This window comes from Pygoscelis adeliae, unplaced genomic scaffold (assembly GCF_000699105.1).
Source record: "Pygoscelis adeliae isolate BGI_AS28 unplaced genomic scaffold, ASM69910v1 Scaffold133, whole genome shotgun sequence".
Lineage (NCBI taxonomy): Eukaryota > Metazoa > Chordata > Aves > Sphenisciformes > Spheniscidae > Pygoscelis > Pygoscelis adeliae.
Window position 1 is genome coordinate 2,133,838 of NW_008824475.1, and position 17,896 is coordinate 2,151,733.

Here is a 17,896-nt window from a genome sequence, read left to right on the forward strand (position 1 = left end):
TATATGATAATGATAATCAGTTAGATTTTGTGAGTGATGTTCTGGAAGAAGCACAGACTCCTAGATAAAACAGATTTTACTCTATTAATTCTACAAAAATAATATCTATTAAGGAATTGAAAACAACAAATTAATGTTTTTTCTTAAATTTTTGTAAGGATAATAAACAGATAATAATTAAATATGAGGTAGAAATTTACAGGCTGTTGTTTAGTTATAAATATATCTGTACTTTGTTATTCTTCAAATGCCAGATAAACAAGATATAAGAAGGTAATCTAAATGGCATTTAATCAAATGAATTTAACATGTCTTATTTTGTATGGAAGAGGATCAGAAAATTATGAGCTATAATAAATTTTCTCTTTAAGGTTAGATCTGGGGCTTTCTGCTGGACTTCTGCAGCTGAAGATTTTAGCTCAGTACTTCTAGTAATAGTATAAGTGAAACAATGGTGTGATCATCTCAAAATTTTAAGTTATCTCTAAGCTAAAACAGGAGAATATTAAGAATCAAAAAAAGCATAAAAGTGTACAGCTGAATCTCAAGCTTAGTTATGCACAATGAAATAACATAGCATCACATATATGAAAAAAACTGGAAAATATTTGCTACCTTGCAGTAGCAATTTCTTCAGAAATCTACATCCACCTATCAGTCATACATATATATATATATATATATATATATAAAAAAAATGTGTGGCCTCAATGCCCAATGGTGTTGTTTTCTTGACTCCATTATGCTAACACCATAGTACACTCTTCATAAAGAATAGCTGGATGAACTTTCTTAAGTGATCCTGCAATATTACTCCATGCTTTCAACATCTACTACACAATTTATTTCGTCTTGCTCTTTGTATAATCTTTAGTTTTAGGAACTATTTAAACATTTGTCATGAATGTTATACTAGTACCAATTTCTTTCATCCATTTGTAGTAAAATTCTGAAGTGATGCTTCAGAATTTAAATGTGAATTTTGTTTCATGCTGTTCTTGCCTCTGTTTTAATTCAGACACAAAATTAATGCTGGCATAATTAGATGCAATTTTACATATAACAAGATTCTGGATCTGGCAAAAACATCAAAAACATGTATGTAATCACAAAATCTACAAATACATATTGAAATTCATTAACCACTGTGAAAAAGTCTTTATAAGCTTTTTGTGTGACAATCAGTGGGATTAAGTTCAAGTTTTAGATAAATCCAGGCAATGTAAATACATGCATGTGTAAGAATCGCAAACATTTGTAGAGAAGAGGTAGTACTATACATGCAAAAATTTGTATGGGTGTAAAAGATACAGTCTGCAGCTGGACTTTAAACCTACATAGAACTGCTGAGAAATGCTGTATAGAATAACTTTGCAACTGGCAAAGAAAGAATTGGAAATATTCATATGGCTAAATGTGTTATGGAAACATGGTAAATCAGTTATGTCAGTGATGGAATTGACATGTGCAGCTATACCTTTGCTGTTTGTGACTAAATGATATTGAGTTTCATAATGAGCCAGGAAAAAAAAAATAAAAAAAATCAATAGTTAAAAAGTAGGCTAATATATTGTCTAACAAAAGAATTGCAATATATACAAGGTATGCAATACTGAAAGTAAAACAATGTATTGTTAACACTTTCATCTTAACGATTCCTACAGATGACAGGAGAAGCGAAGAGAAAGAGCAGAAGTGTTTGACTTTATAGCCAATGAACTGCAATTAATCATTCAGAAAAATGGAGCATTTAAGATATTAATTGAAACCATTTCAATTTAGAAGAGGGTAATTTTGAAGGCTTTTTTTCATATTTATCATATTATGTAATGAATATGCACATTTTTTTCTTTTTAGCATCCCAGGCAGCAAGAAATTATTTGATGGTAGACTGTTTAATTGTTGAAACCACAGGCTGGGATCAAAATCAAGACAAAATAGCCATTTGTTTACATGTGCATTATATCATGCTCTTTGCAGGAGAAATGCCATTTACATCCTCTTAAGATGCTTTTCAAATGCAGATCAGAAGATGTCCCATACAAAATGACTCAAGGAAATTGAACAACACCATTTTTAAGCTATTAAATAGCAAACTGAATTACTGTGTAAAAGTCTCACTTTTAAAGGACTTATAAGGGAAACTTATTCTGAGAAGAGACTTTTTAGCTGTACATCACTGGACAGTTAGGGTATTCCAAGTCTTGACATTCTTTCTTAGTAGCATATATTTCAGTAATGAAACATAGCTTACCCTAGCAATAACATATAAATCTGGCTAAAGCCAGCTTGAAGTCACTTCTGGGTTGTCTAGGACTGAACCCATTGCATACACAAAGTATCCTTATTCCTTAACATCACACCTTAGAAAAAGAAGGACCTACAATAACTCTATTTTGTGAATAGAAATAGAGTACTTGCAAAGCAGCTAATGGGACTGAGTGTAATTCTTCTAAAGGCAAGAATTCTAAGAATATAGTGTTAAAAACACCCATGAGGGACACTGAGTATAGTTCCTTACACCTCAGTCCCTTATGTAGTAAGCAATGAGTTCATAGAAGAATCCATAAAACATTTACTATATTTTGTCCCTATTCCACTAGCAGACACAAAGCAGAGATCATGTCCCAAGTCCTGTGATAAATGTACAGGTGTCTGTTCAAAGCAGGTTATTGGATATAACAATCAGCCAAAAAGGAGAAAAATGTCTACAGTAACATGGTTCCTTCAGTGTGGAAAATACTTTTGTATCTGTGAAGACCCTGCCCCACTGAATTTTGAAATAGGATTTCTTGGTTGCAAAGAAGTATAGCTCCATAAGCAGAGTTAAAATATCTAACAATTTGCAGCAGCAGTACTACTCAGAAGCCTATTGTAATCCATTGCTTTCTGAACAAAAAAGTATCAATCGACTAGGAATCCAGCAAGCCCCTTTCAACACTGGTTTGAACCAAGCTAGGCAGCAGCACTTCTGCAGTTCCATCAACTGGTGATGCAGCACTTCAATAGCAGTTTGCTCACTTCATCACATTCCAGAAACATTGTTGGAAATCCTAGGAGTGCTTCAGAAGCACATCTTAACTGCCAATAAAACTAAGTTAATAAGTTTCCAAACTTCAAGTAGTCTAACTATAACATGGATTCATTTGCAACTATAGTAGGTTTTGAGTGTACTTCATCTGGAAACTATTTGAGAAACATTCAAAGAAAGCAAGAGGCTATAAAATACAAAACTGCAGTCAATTTTGAATCTCCTAAACCATGCAACATTCTCAGTGGAACTGGCTTTGTAATTTATTTATTCTTAGTGTGCAAGGAACAGGTATTTGTTATAAACAGAACAAAACACACTTAGACACAAAAACTCCCGAAACAAACAAACAAACAAACAAACAAAAAATTCCCCATAAAGTTGCTGGCCATCATTCATCCTTCCTTATGTCTAACGGAGGGCACGACTGTGTAATATGAGAATTTCTGGATTTCTAGATTCTCTGATTCCTTACTCATATTCTCATGAACACTCCTAGTTACACAGGTAGGATTAGTCAAAACATACATACAATTAAAGAAATGAGTGGATTACATACATCCTATTACCAAGCAATTCAAAATAAAATGTTGATTCAATAACTATCCTATGCAACCTGTATAAGCAAAATTATCCAAGTAAGTTTCCAGGTTCAAACCTTTTCATGTCTCAGAGGTTTGATTAATTCATTCAGTTTAACTTAATTCGAATCAGTTTAAGTTTGGGCTTTAAAACTGGACCTAACTGGAACAAGTGTTCCCTATTAATCTGACACAATGGCTTATCTTGCTGCATACCAGTCCTCTGAATAAGACTCAGAAGCTGAAAGTAATTGAAATGCAAAATGTAAATATAAAAAACCATACATATATTTCAGGGAATATAGAGAAAAATTGAGTACTCCTTTTTTGTACATGACAGGGAATTCTGATACTAAATACAAATATTTTAGTTAGCGTATCTTTTTTGCTTCAGTTCTGGAGATAATTTCAATAGAGTTGAAAAAGAGATATAAACTTGAATCATTTATAGTTTCAGTAGTATTTTAGTGAATTAATTCCATGAGCTTCCATGGAATGAACTCCTTGCAATTCTATTCTTTTAGACTCTATTACAACAAGGAGAGAAGTTTGCTCTTGATTGAAAGTCAGTTTTAAAAAAATGTTAAAGATGAACCCTAAAGTGTACCAGGAAGGAGTTTGAAACACATGTGAAAGAAAGGAAGAAAGAATTTATAATTGAGTGTCTGCTACACTGTGAATAGTTTTTACAAGAAACTGCAGACATTTATGATTTTTCCCATTTTTTTAAATGAGTAACTTCTAATATATGCTTTTAAAAATAACATTTTATGACAGATAAAAATCTGAATTTACCTAGAGAAAAATGAATCATAAGTAAGAGGGATTTTGAGGTGAATGATGGCAGATCTTTATTAAAAAGAAATATTCGGTGCAAAAAATATATTTGGAAAATGAATTGTTAGATTAAGGGTTAGTGGATATTAACTTGCATTAAAATGGCATAAGGCAGAAAACATAAAAGTTTTGTAATGTTCTGAATAAAGAGGTATATCCAGAAGGTTGAAGCATGTTTTATATTGTGAAGAGTAGAGCATGTTACAGCAGTAATAAACCTTGACTAAGAACATGCATCATGCTGCAAAAATATCTGTCTTTTCAAGTATTCAGGGGACTCCATTAACCTTCAAAGTTGCAGATGCCTTCAGGTGTCTTTAAATTAATTTATTTTTCTGGCAAAGATGAAAAATGCAAACATATCCAAGGTTTTCCTGTATGGAAATTGTGTAGTGTTGTCAAGTTATTACTTCAGTGATAGGTGACTTTTTGGCAGAAAATACTGCTTCTACCCCAAGAATACTGCAAGCATATAAATTATTTTCAAAATTTGTTTGATGTCCAAGATGATGGGTCAGCAAATAGACTTTCTAGCTACAGAAGGAATTTAAAGTAGGTTCATTAAGGGATGGGAGTGGAAGGCCAGAAGTGAAGAAATAGTGCCAAAGGAGAAAATACATGTAAGTGAAGGTTGCAAGGGGATTTTGACAGGCCTACTTAGAAGGGTAGGCATTTAAGGGCTTACCTTGATTGTCCATATACTAATGCACAGAACTTGGGTGACAAACAAGAACTGAAAGTGCAGGGCTATGACATTGTCAGAAAAACAAAGACTTGGTGAGATAATGCACAGGACTGAAGCATCATCACAGGTGATTAAATGTCTTGTATGCTCTTGTCCTGTATGCTAAGGAGATCTTTGGCTGCACAGGCTTTCAGTATGAAACCAGAACATGCCTGTCAAAATCTGTGGGTCAAGACCAAAGGGAACTTAACTTTGAGGATACTGTCATGGGAGTCTTACCACATTACAGACTGCTTCACCAAGCAGATGGAAGTGTATAAAGCTTTATACCAAAAATCTCCATGTTACAGGCCCTGTGCTTCATAAGGGATTTCAACCACCCAAACACCTGCTGGGAGGGCAACACAGCATTATACAAGTTTCTTGACTACATTTGTGGTAATTTCCTAACTTAAAAGGTAGACTAGCAAATAGAGACAGTGCTTGACTTGACTTCTAGCTCATTAACAGTCAAGAACTGATGACAAAAGTCCTCACTGATGGCAGCTTGGGCTGGAGGGGTAACCACAAGATAACTTAGTCTGGAATTTAGAGGAAGCCTGGGAAGATGAACAGAAAAGGACTCTGGACTTCAGAACAGAGTAGACTAATAAGTGATGCAGGAGTGAAGGAAAAAGTCTGAATTATAATTAAGGACTATAAATTAAGGACTATAATTGTTAGTTAACAAAAGGGAGAAAGTATCTGATCTCTAAGTCTCTGTCCCAGCAGGATGACCAATATTGAGGAACTGAAGATTATGAAGCAGCAGCCTGTTGTTTGAGTGCACCATGGGGTTCAGTGATGTGCCTTGCCCAGGAGACAGAGGTGATCAAGTGTGGGAAAGTACAAGGAGATGCTGTAGCAGCACCCATTCTCATGTCTCAAGTGAAAAACAACCTACAAAACCTCTTCCACTCTCCCAGAGAGATGCTCTGTGAGCTCCTGTGGTAGCCTCCTGGATTCTCTACCCTGCTCTCACGAGACCCCACCTGGAGTACTGCATCCCGCTCTGGGGTCCCCAGCACAAGGAAGACATGGACCTGTTAGAGTGGGTCCAGAGGAGGGCCATGAAAATGATCAGAGGGACGGAACACCTCTCCTGTGAAGGAAGGCTTAGAGCGTCGGGGTTGTTCAGCCTGGAGAAGAGAAGCCTCCAGGGAAACCTTATCGTGGCCTTTCAATAGTTAAAGGGGGTTTATAAGAAAGATGATCAGGTTGGATGGGGCTTTGAGCAACCTGATCTAGTGGAAGGTGGGGTTGGAACTAGATGATCTTTGAAGGTCCCTTCCAATCCAAAGAATTCTATGATTCTATGATTCTCTTTGCTTCCCCCTTTTTTCTCAATTCCTGCTCTGCTGAACAGGTGCAGTTTTGCTTTTGCTCTTGAAGGAGTTTGAAGGCATTGCTGGACAACCTTCTGTGACAGATTTAGAGTGTTTCTGGTGCTTCCCTGCCTTGCCTCTGCTTTTCAAAATACCTCCCTGAAAAGTGGAAAATATCTCTCAAAAGAAGGATTAGAGTAACAATTTCTGTGCTACTGGTTCATATTATGTATTCAGAAGTATTATCAGGGTTTCTGTGACTGTTACGTGTTGCCTGAATCAGTACAGTACCATCCACAGTGTCTACAGCAATATGACAAAATATGCCTTTATGCTAAATGTGAAGGTACGCGTGGATGGCTGTGAATGCCCTGTTTAAACAGAAGCCCAGTCCAGCACCTTGGGAAGTATTGATGGACAACAATTCAATGTCTCTTCCACTTCTCTCTGTCCCACCACCAGATCTCTCTGCTCACTTCTCTTGATCCTGAGACTCTCTTACTGAGGAACTTAATTATACCCACTTCACCCCAAAATACTAAATGTCTATCCATGATCCTCAGCATGTGAAATATACACAGACTTCCCCAAACTGAGATTGGCTGGCTGTGAATGAGGGGCTTCTAGAAGGCGGCCAGGATTAGGACAAAACTATCTCCATGGAAAAGGAACAAAATGTTTGCTGTTTTCAGGGTTATTCTGGCATTAGCTCAAAAGTGTGTTTCAGAGCCATGTAGATGGGCTGAGAGATTTCTGAAATATCTGTTTCACCTGACAATGCTTGTTGCTTCCAAAAGTAAACAAACTTTATTGTACAGTGCTATGATGCACAGTAGTACATTGGTGAAAGTGATACTCTGTTCTCTGATAATGGCACGATGTCATCATGTGCAATGGCCATCTGTTGTTGCCTGCCAGGTCCAGGGTGTTTGCGAGCCAGGCCTCTATACTGTGCTGGCTGCAACAGTGTCGCAAGGGATGGAACTAAGCCTTGCTGCCTATCTGCTGCACAGATGTACTCTTCAGCTGTTGCCATTGCTTTGCCTACTGTAGTTGCCATTGACCATCACAGTTTAAAGGGAAAAGTTGTATTTGTGTTTGTATCAGTTAATATTGTCCTCAAAGCCAGAATTTACTTGTGATTACCCTACAGAATTCTAAATACTATGAGTCTTCTTTGATGACTATGACAATTGTGATAGTTGTTCTAACTAAACACTGAAAATATGCTGATAACATAAAACTGAACAGGGGATTACTTCTGTAAAAGGACACAGGCAGATATGAATGAGCCTGAACAAATTAAAATATATGAAATTAAACATACTTTAGTCACTAAATCTCTTACATTTTCAGCTGCAATATATTTACTGTAAAAAATTATTTCAGATTTTTCTATTCATAGTTAAAAAAATCTCTATTTTTGCAAACTGTAATTTAGTATTATGACTATATTTACATGTCTATATTCAAGAATTTTGCCAAACAAAGATTACTTGAGGCATTTTATTTTCAGTGTTATAATCAAAAGCATCTATTTCATAAGGAAGCATTTTCTGAAGCAATTCAAAACATCACTATCCTGTAAAGCTTGGGCAGGAGAAACTGTAAATTATTTTTATCAGATCTCAGTAAAATGATGTAATGAATAATAATTAAAAATGTCACAAAAAATACAAGCATCACTATTTTAAGGAAAATATAGCTCCTATGAAGCTAAGAAACATGAGATAAGACAAAATTATTTTCCCTTTTTTTTTTAAGGCATATTTTAAAAGTGATTTTTATACATGAAATAATGTAATGACAGACTAAACAATGATACTGCCTCAGTTGAAGCACAGCTGCATCCAATTATGTTTCATGATGTATGAAATATATAGTCAAAATTAAAAATTCTAGGACAATGTGAGTTTTACATATGATAAGTCAGAAACAAAGATTATTCATGCCTGAAAAGGAAAGAGCTGAAAAAACTGAATGAGATGTTTGAGTCTGTATATAATGAAAAATAATGACATCTTTTTTTTCTGCCTTACCCAGTTAAAAGACTGGGGTATGGTTAATGCTTGTAACACAATGTTAGTAAAGCTAAAATTCAGATAATCAAAGGGTCTATAGAATATAAACTGATCTTTTGTGGGGGTTTTATGGGGCAGGTTTGTTGTGTAGAGCATTCTTCTTGGGATCAGTAGAAAGTTTATGGATTCATACTGATGAGGTCTATGATGTTATCAGGTAGTTCTCAGATGTTTTTTGTAAATTTAGCTATTATGAGTAAACCAGATAATTTCAAACATAAAAGCCATCATTTTAGACTGAATATAAACATTCAAATATGAAATATATGATGTATAAATGAATTCGGATTGGAGGAGTTGTTTTTTCATTGTTTTGAATTTTAGCAGAAGTTTTAAATAGTTAAAATAGAAAATCACTTTGATCATATTGCTCCTTGAATTATTTCAGAAATTTGCCATTGTGCATGTCACAAGCCTATGTCTGGCCTGAATTAAGAACATGACTTTTAAGAACAAAATTATTCCATTGACTCATTTCTAGGTTACAAAAATATGCACAGTCTTTAAGAATATATTCTGACACTGAGAATAAGGAAAACCATGATAATTCTAATGTGTACTTTTTTCTGTAGATGATAAAATATGCTGGAGTTCTTGTCTGCACAGTCCTAGAATATAGTGGAGGTCACTGTCATTTATATTTGATCATTGTCCCATTGAACAGTCGCAGAGAAGTATGGGTGGCACAGTGATGCATTTAGTTTGTAGAAATACGTAAAACATTACTTTGAATCATTTCACACAATTTTACATGCATTCACTTCTTGGACACCTCTCTCTTAGTACTGAGATATCTGCTAGAAAATTATGGTCTACATTATGCATATTTATATATAAAGACTCACAAACATTGCTCTAAGAGAAGACTGAGGGAAAAATGCAAATATGATCAGTAATAAGAACTTAGGCTTCTTGAATGCATGTAGCAATCATTTTACCTGAAAAGTTTAATTATTTACAAGCATAAACCAAATAGATATTAGCTTGCATTTTCACATTTCTATGAAAATATGCACCCTTTGTAAAATAAAAGAAGTCCAGAAGATTGATGTCCCAGAAAGGAGGAAAACTACTGGATCCATAGAAGTAACACATTATTAAAAATACATATAAAAAAATATTTTTTTTCTCTTTGTATCAAAGCAAGTCTATTGATTTCAACATATTTTATATCGGCATAACATAACAGAGGGAAGTTTTCATACATTTTTCTTGAATTAATAAAAGGTAATTTAAGGATGATAATGAAAATTCTTGTGTTCTTTTTCTTCTCTCTTCCTTTCCAAAACTTCTGTTTTAAGCATAAACTCATCCATTATTTTGCAGAAAGTAAGCTTTTATTGACAAAAATCAGTATCTAAGCAGAAGTTCTATTAAAATATTAATTTCCATAAGTATTCTTCTGTGGTGTTCTTATATACATGTATTTTGCTGTAGCACACAGCAAAAATAAAGTTCGAAATACTATACTTCGCTTTAACTAGAGAGACTTTTCTTACACATCTCGTCTGTATCAAATTTTCTCAGACACAGTGATATTGATACAGAAGTTGTCAGATCATGGTTTTTGCTTTCCTGTAATCCTTTTCTCTTCTCCTTTTCTCAACATATTTGAATGGTAAGGGCAAACTTGTGTGCATGGAGAAAACTCTTCCTAAATACCATGAAGGTGCTATGCAGTTACTCCAAGTCAGGGATGAAATTCATATTTCCTAACTTAGTCATAGCCATTTCTAGAAAGCGATTTATTCAGGCTAATCTTCCTTCTAATCATCAGGGGAATTTCAAGCTAAATCAGTTTAGTTTAGAATTCTAGATTAGCTGTCAAATACCCATACAGCTAAAACTGAAGGACATGAATCAAAGTCCAAGGAGCTGCAAGAGGCAGAAACAATACTTTTCTGCCCAGACATGGACAAAAGGCCCAGATATGTACAAAGCAGATACTTACAAAAAGTTAGGGAGACTTCACAGTTAAATATTGTTCACTCTCTTCATCATCCTTTCATTCCATACTTCACCCAAGAGTTGCTTTTCCCAGGATAAAATCTAGTACACTGAAGTAAGTAGAAACTCCCTCGGTAGGGCAGAAATTCATTTATGATGTTTGATTTCCTTCAAGTATTTAAAACAGATTCATTGCTTGCCTGAAATTATTTCATACTGAATGAAAAAATCCAAATCTGATATTTTCTTTTCCACGGTACTGCAGCAAAGTTAGTGGACAGCTTTCCATTGATGTCAATAGGCTTTCGAGGTAATACCAGACCTGATCATCCAGGCCGTTTCACACATGAAAGCATATTGGTTCCAAGAAGAGTTCTGCATACAGAAAAATTTAAGGATTGAGTTTGAAGATGAAAAATTACTTCATATTTCTAACATATTCATTTTATTACAATGTTTTGCTGCTCTTAATCATACAGGTTTCCCCTAGGACTACTGCTCTTTGCAATAAAAGTTAGTATAGCTGTGTGGTTTCCACAGATAGGAAGACAGCTTTTCATATGTACTTACAGCTCATTCACCTAAACTTCCAACGCCTTAGTTATGAATAACCCTATATAGAAAATGATGTTTACCATCCTCTGTTCCAAACATAAATAACCATGTGTTGTATTTATAAATTTAAAAAGACTTTCATATTCATATCAATTTTATTAAGTTTATGCATTTATTAAGCAGCAGTTACTTCAGTGAAACAGATAAGCTCAGTAAAAAGGTATAGCACAGATTAAAATAATTACTCTGACAAGAATTGGCAAATTCTTTTTCAAAGAAAAGTAAAGTATCAAACCAATATGTGATAAAACACTACTCGCATTATTCACGTGGTCTTCCATGAAAACAAAGAAGTAAGAGTATAAGAAAAGATTAACTGCAAATCAATTTTTTAAACTGTGATCAATGCTGTCATGTTCTGAGTGAAAAGAGGAATTTAAGCAAAGAATTTACTTTTAGTCCAAAGAATGTTTTAGTGGTCTAATAGTCCAAACTATTAATACAGAAAATTAATGCTGTTAATACAGAAAAGCGTCATTAATAATGCAGTTAAAATGGCTATATAAAACTTCTTAATATCCCTGTTTTATACATTCTTTCAGTGTTCCTCTGGGCAGACACCCGAGTATTCCTCAAGAAGAGTAAAGTGGGGGCAAGTTTCCAGTTAGCCATCAGTGTCCTGGGATCTTTTCTAGAGGAAGGATGATGTTCATGGTGGTGGTGGTGGTAATAGGGGGGTCCTTCCTGCACAGTCTTGGGTACACTTGGGAACAATTTGTCACGTCCCACCTGCAGGAAAGGGAGAGTGACTAAGGTCCACAAATCCCTTCGGTGTGGATTAAGGTGAAATAACACCCAAGGTCCAAACACGAACTCCAACTTTAATGGCACAAACACTTCTATAAACATCAACCCTCTGTGTCTTAATATATAATACAAGCTAAACGGCTTTGTGAGGAGTTGAGGTAGGCCTTGTGTTACTTAGCAATATCAAAAGCAGAGATCAAGAAGGAGGAGGGAGAGAGAGAGAAAGAGAGAGCTGGGAAGCAGGAGAGAGATAGAGAAATCACCAATCCTGGATCCAGCGTCAGACTGGCAAGGCAAGGCAGGGCGGGTGCTCCCAGGAGGCTCATGTGCACCCTTATTTATTGGCTCCAGCCCAATGTTTCTAGAATCTTCTCTCACCCCAGCTCCAGGAGTGGTTGAGACATTAGTCAGTCAAGGAGAGTGACCCTGGGCCCCTCCCCGTGGCTGGCTTCTGGGGCTTTCCCTGGGGTATTGTCTGTGCTTACAGCACAGTCACTTGGGCCTCGTCTCTTACACAATTTTATGTTTTCTCATTCTGCTTCCTTCTCACTGCTTCCAACTTAAGTTAGAAATTTACACAAGAGCCAACTCCAACCTCACTTGACATAAAGGACTGTTTTGTTACTATCTGTTTTCCACAGGTGGGATTCAGATCTTTCGCTAAAACAGGTGAGGCAGTGGTCACCCTTGTGGTGCAATTTGTCCTCTGGTGATTAATTAGGGCTAGGTCATGCTTAGGAGAGAAGGAGATGTGTGTATCACTTTTAATCAAACATTGTGAAGAATTGTCATTTTTGAAACTACTGTAAGATTGTGTCTACAAAAGACAAAATTAATGATGGCAGAATTTGGAATATCATATGTAAAGTATTCTGTGTTCTATTTCTTATTTCAACATCTTAGAAATATCACAGAAAAAAAATGATCACGTCAACCAATACTACTATCCCAACATTATCAGCAAAACAAAAAAAAAAAGAAGTGAATCTGTTGACTTTGCTAAATAAGATTAACTGTCAGCAGGCCAGCTGACCTACACTGCTTGGACTGTGACTTTAGACGTGATCTGTTCAAAAGGTAACTTGCTGTATTTGTATGTGATGCTTTTTCAGCCTATTACTTTAACTCAAAATTTTTGTAATCATGTGTTCTTTACAGATATCTTGGAAGAATTTAACGATCAAACACTTTCATCTTCTTGGTTTGGAATTATAAAAGACTTGAGAGAATATTCATACTTAAAGGTCTTCGTAGAAGAAATGCATAACAGTTTAAAAGATGTATTAGTTGTGTTTTAGAAGTAATAAAAATATGTTTTCTTGGGAGTGAGATGGGATAGTATGTAAGCTGCCAATCTTAAAACGTGTCAGCAAAAAATGGAAAATCTTTCATTTTCAGGGGAAGTAAAGCAGCAGTGTGCTGATCACTGTGTTTAGAAATTTCAACCTTTTTGTTATCTGCCCAGCAACTTTTTTTTTAATTCTTCTTTGTTTTGTTCATTCTTTATGTGTTGCACCTTTTTCTATCACACCATCTGAGTAGAATAAATATTTAAAGATATAATATTCAAAATTCTTCATTACTTTTTCACTTCATTGTTACATAAGACTACACCTCAGATACTGCAGATGATTTGCAAGACTTTCCATGTTAGGTCCTGCATAAAGTCATTGCAGGAGTTGCTTGTGCTTACAATATAAACAAAGAGAGAAATAAAAACAGGAGCATGAGAAATCAAGTTCTATGTCCAAGGTCATTGAAGCACATACCAGGGTCAATAAAAGAAGCTAGGTTTTCTGTGGCTCAACTTAATGGTCTATCATTGAATCATGATGTTTTTGTTTATTACAGTTTTGCTTTTAATAAATGACTGCAATATGGTATAAATAATTTTGTTTACAAGAGCAGAATTCTCACCCTGTCACAACATCAACATGAAGACTATTCAGACCCTCTGCACCCTGACATTTCTATGAAACAATAAGGGAAAATTATTAAATCATTGGAAAGCATGCCCCTAATGCAGTTACGTAGCTGTCAAAACTTTCCCTTTTCCTAGAGAAAGAGCTCATGTCTTCAAACCTTGGCTGTCTTCAGAGCACTTGAGAATGATGTCAGTGTCCCAGCAGAGTATATGACGTCTTTTTCTGATGACTTAAAGCCAGCTAGTCACTGAATCAAACATTCTGAAACACCTCATGGATGATGTCTTTTTAGGACTCAGTCTTGCAAATCTGAGTAGACTGGCTCCAGTACAGCAAAACACTTATTCATTTAAATGGTCCTATTGTCTTCTATTTTTTTTTTTAGTTTGAAGGCTGTTTCAAGCACAGCTGGCAGCATCCTAAAAACATTTTTTTTAAAATGTTTTGTTCACATCTTCACCCTGCTTTGCTTTGCAAACCGAAGTTTCTAGGGGACAGTCTGAAATTTTAAAGTGGATATCTTTGGAAAGCTCTTCAGGTTCCTCAGTTTTTAATTTTCCTTTGGTTTTTTAGATCTATGTTCAGAAATCTATCCCCTATTAATAACTCAATTATCCTCGTTAATTACTTGGCATGAGAGAAATTATTCTACATTACAATTGTGTATTATTGACCTTTCTTCAGGCTTCAATTTTCAGTGTGAATTGTTAGAAAAGCAGTAAGTACTGTTGTGAGTGGGGACTGAAAAAACACTTTCAAGACTGGAAAACAGTGCCTGGACCCTGATTCTGTAGAAAAGAATAAGGAGGAGGAGAAGGAGGAGAAGGAGGAGAAGGAGGAGAAGGAGGAGAAGGAGGAGAAGGAGGAGAAGGAAAAAAACCAACAAAAAGCACCCCTTGTCATTTCAATGGTTTAAAAGCTGGAGTGATCATCAGAGTAACTAGAGCAGGAGCTCTAACACCTATTAAATGTGTTTTAATTTGATTTTGATTTTAGATATTCATGAGCATATCCAGTTATTGATCCAAAGACATCAAAACAAACTAAAAGAAAAAAAGTTGTTTTTCATAAATACTAATGGCTAGATGTGACTCTTAATGACTGGAAATGGTTTGCAGGTCTGGGTTATGAGGGTCTCTACTATTTTATTTATAGATGAATGCTTGGGAAGAGTGGAAACTCATGGAAGAATGTTAATTAAAATCAATAAAGAAAGACAATAACAAACTGGAAAAGATGACAAACAAGAAAATTTAGGAACATTGATAAAGTGTCAACACCAATCAACATCAACATCAAGTCTTCACAAAGTTACAGTGTCCTTATTTTGGTTGATTTAGGTTAAATCCATTTGGGATTAACCCAAAGACATTTTGACTCAATTGACTTAAATTGACTCAAAGGCAAACATTGAATTAAGTTTTAATCTGATATATTTATCTCCATAAAGAGCTGCGGTATCATTTGAGTAAAAAAGAAAGTTTCCATACCTGTTATGCATTCTTTTCAAAAGGATTTTAGAAATACAACTCTAATTCCTACTAGTTTTCAATAGTAGTCAAGAACCTCCCTTCTCAAGTTTTTTAAACAATGTCTTTATTACCCTTCAGTTAGCTTGCCTTTTTTTTTTTTTTTAATTTTTATTTCAAATGTGTGTTTAGAATTCCCTACCAATTTTTCACCGAGTTAAGTAAGTTTCACCTACCCTTTGATAATAGACACATCCCTCACTGAATCTTTTGGTCATTCTTTCCAGAATGAAAATAATTGTCTGCTAGAATACTAAATCATTTTCCCAGAAGACATCCCAATTAACCACTTGTCCCAGACTTATGTCAGCTATGTATAGCCAGTAATATTTTAAAATTCTTTAATCATTTTCTTTGTTTTACACATCTGGCATCAATGCAGATGCATATGGCAAAATGCATCACAGCACGCAAGTATAGTCTTGACTTTACAGATCTTTTCAGAAAAAGAGCGTCTACATCAAGCTGCATGAAATTCAGTTTACTTACCTTGAAGATATAAAGATGAAGGATTCAGCTAAACCTGGCTAGATTTGATCCTGTAGGCTCCAGGGAGACTTAAGATTTCAAGCTACGTGCTCACACTGCTAAGGCATCACCCTCCAGAAAAGGCTAAATACTCCACTGTTGTTGTATCTGTCTGTTCACTCAGTTCTTTTTAAATTCATTTTATCCCTGAAGAAAAAGCTTTCTGCTAATCATTACAAGTATCCCAGTCTTTTTCAATCCTCCTCAGCTTGAGTAATTGAGAATCTCCCCTTACTTTACATTCTCTGTCAGATATACTAAAATGAGAATAAAGAGAAGGGCATGTAACCCCTACCTCTGTTCTCCAAGATATTAAATTTATGGCATGAATTATGATTAAATAATACTATTTATTTACAGCCAATTATATACTTATCTCTAACTATTGATAAAAGCCACCATAAACAGAAAGATTTAAACCTGACAGACAAGAAAATAAGATTGTGTATGGATTTCCTCAAAAAATATGTATGATGAACTTATACAGTGTCCTGGTTTCAGCTGGGATAGAGTTAATTTTTTTCCTAGTAGCTGGTATAGCACTGTGTTTTGGATTTAGCATGAGAATAATTTGATAACACACTGATGTTTTAGTTGTTGATAAGCAGTATTTATACTAAGTTAAGGACTTATGAGCTTCCCATACTCTGCCAGCAAGGAAGTGCACAAGAAGCTAGGAGGGAGTATAGCCAGGACAGCGGACCCAAACTGGCCAAAGGGATATTCCATACCATATGACATCATGCTCAGTACATAAACTGGGAGAGGTGGCCGGGAGCCAGTGATTGCTGCTCAGGGACTGGGTGTTGGTCGGCAGGTGGTGAGCAATTGCATCATTTGGGTTCCCCCCCCCCCCCAAGTTTTTGTTTCTTTCTCTCGTTGTTTTACTTCATATTACAATTTGTTATTGTTATCATTTTGTTATTGTTATTTCTATTATTTCAAGTATTAAACTGTTCTTATCTCAACCCATGAGTTTTCTTACTTTTGCTCTAACAGGGGGTGGGGAAGGGTGACCGAGCAGCTGTGTGGTGCTTAGTTGCCAATTGGGGTTAAACCACAACATACAGTCAAGTAGCCTGAAAATTTTGTATGCTCATTTTCCAAATGTGACTATTCCAGAAGAAATATATTTGCATATTTATTAATTGCAGACTTTCTGACTGGAGCAATTTGAAGTCCTGTTGGCTAAAAGACAAATGTCCTCCTTTTCCCCTATATATAGGTTGAATCCCACCCAGAAAAATAAATAAAATGTAACAGTAACTGTTAATATTAATAAGGCCTTTTCATGTTCAGAAGGTATTTCCTTTATTATTTTAAAGAAAAAATGGGGTTAAAAAGACAGTGTAAAATAAAATTCTCAAGTACATGCTTCCAGGTTTAAACAACATAGAAATTATCAAAATTTGCATGATTTATAAGAAAATAAATTAGATAGGTAACCATACAGCTAATGTTAATTGATGACTGTATACTTATAATAGTGAAATTATGATAGAGACTGAATTTCGTGGAAAGAATACACCATACAACAGAACATCTAAAGTAAAAAATCTCAAAGATTAAAGTGCTACCTGGTCTATTCTAGTTACTCATGAAGGCTTTTGCTGAATATATAATACATGAGTATTTTGAAATAAATCTAGGGAATAACGCAAAAGGAAGCATAAGACCATCAAGAACCCTGTAATGTCTGCAGCATTATGATCCTTGAATACCATAAGCTTATTTTCTTAAGTATACTGTAATTTTAAACGATATTGCTACTGATTTTAAGCCACAGTTTGCTTATTCTGTCCCTTGACATAAGTTAAAAAAATAGTTCAAATTGATAAGGACAGAAAAGAAAAAATTCCAACATGATTTTAATTTAAAATAAAACAGTTAAAATCATAGAATCATTAAGGTTGGAAGAGACCTCTAAGATCATTGAGTCCAACAGTCAACCCAACACCACCATGCCCACTAAACCATGTCCCTAAGCACCTCATCTACACATCTTTTAAATACTTCCAGGGATGGT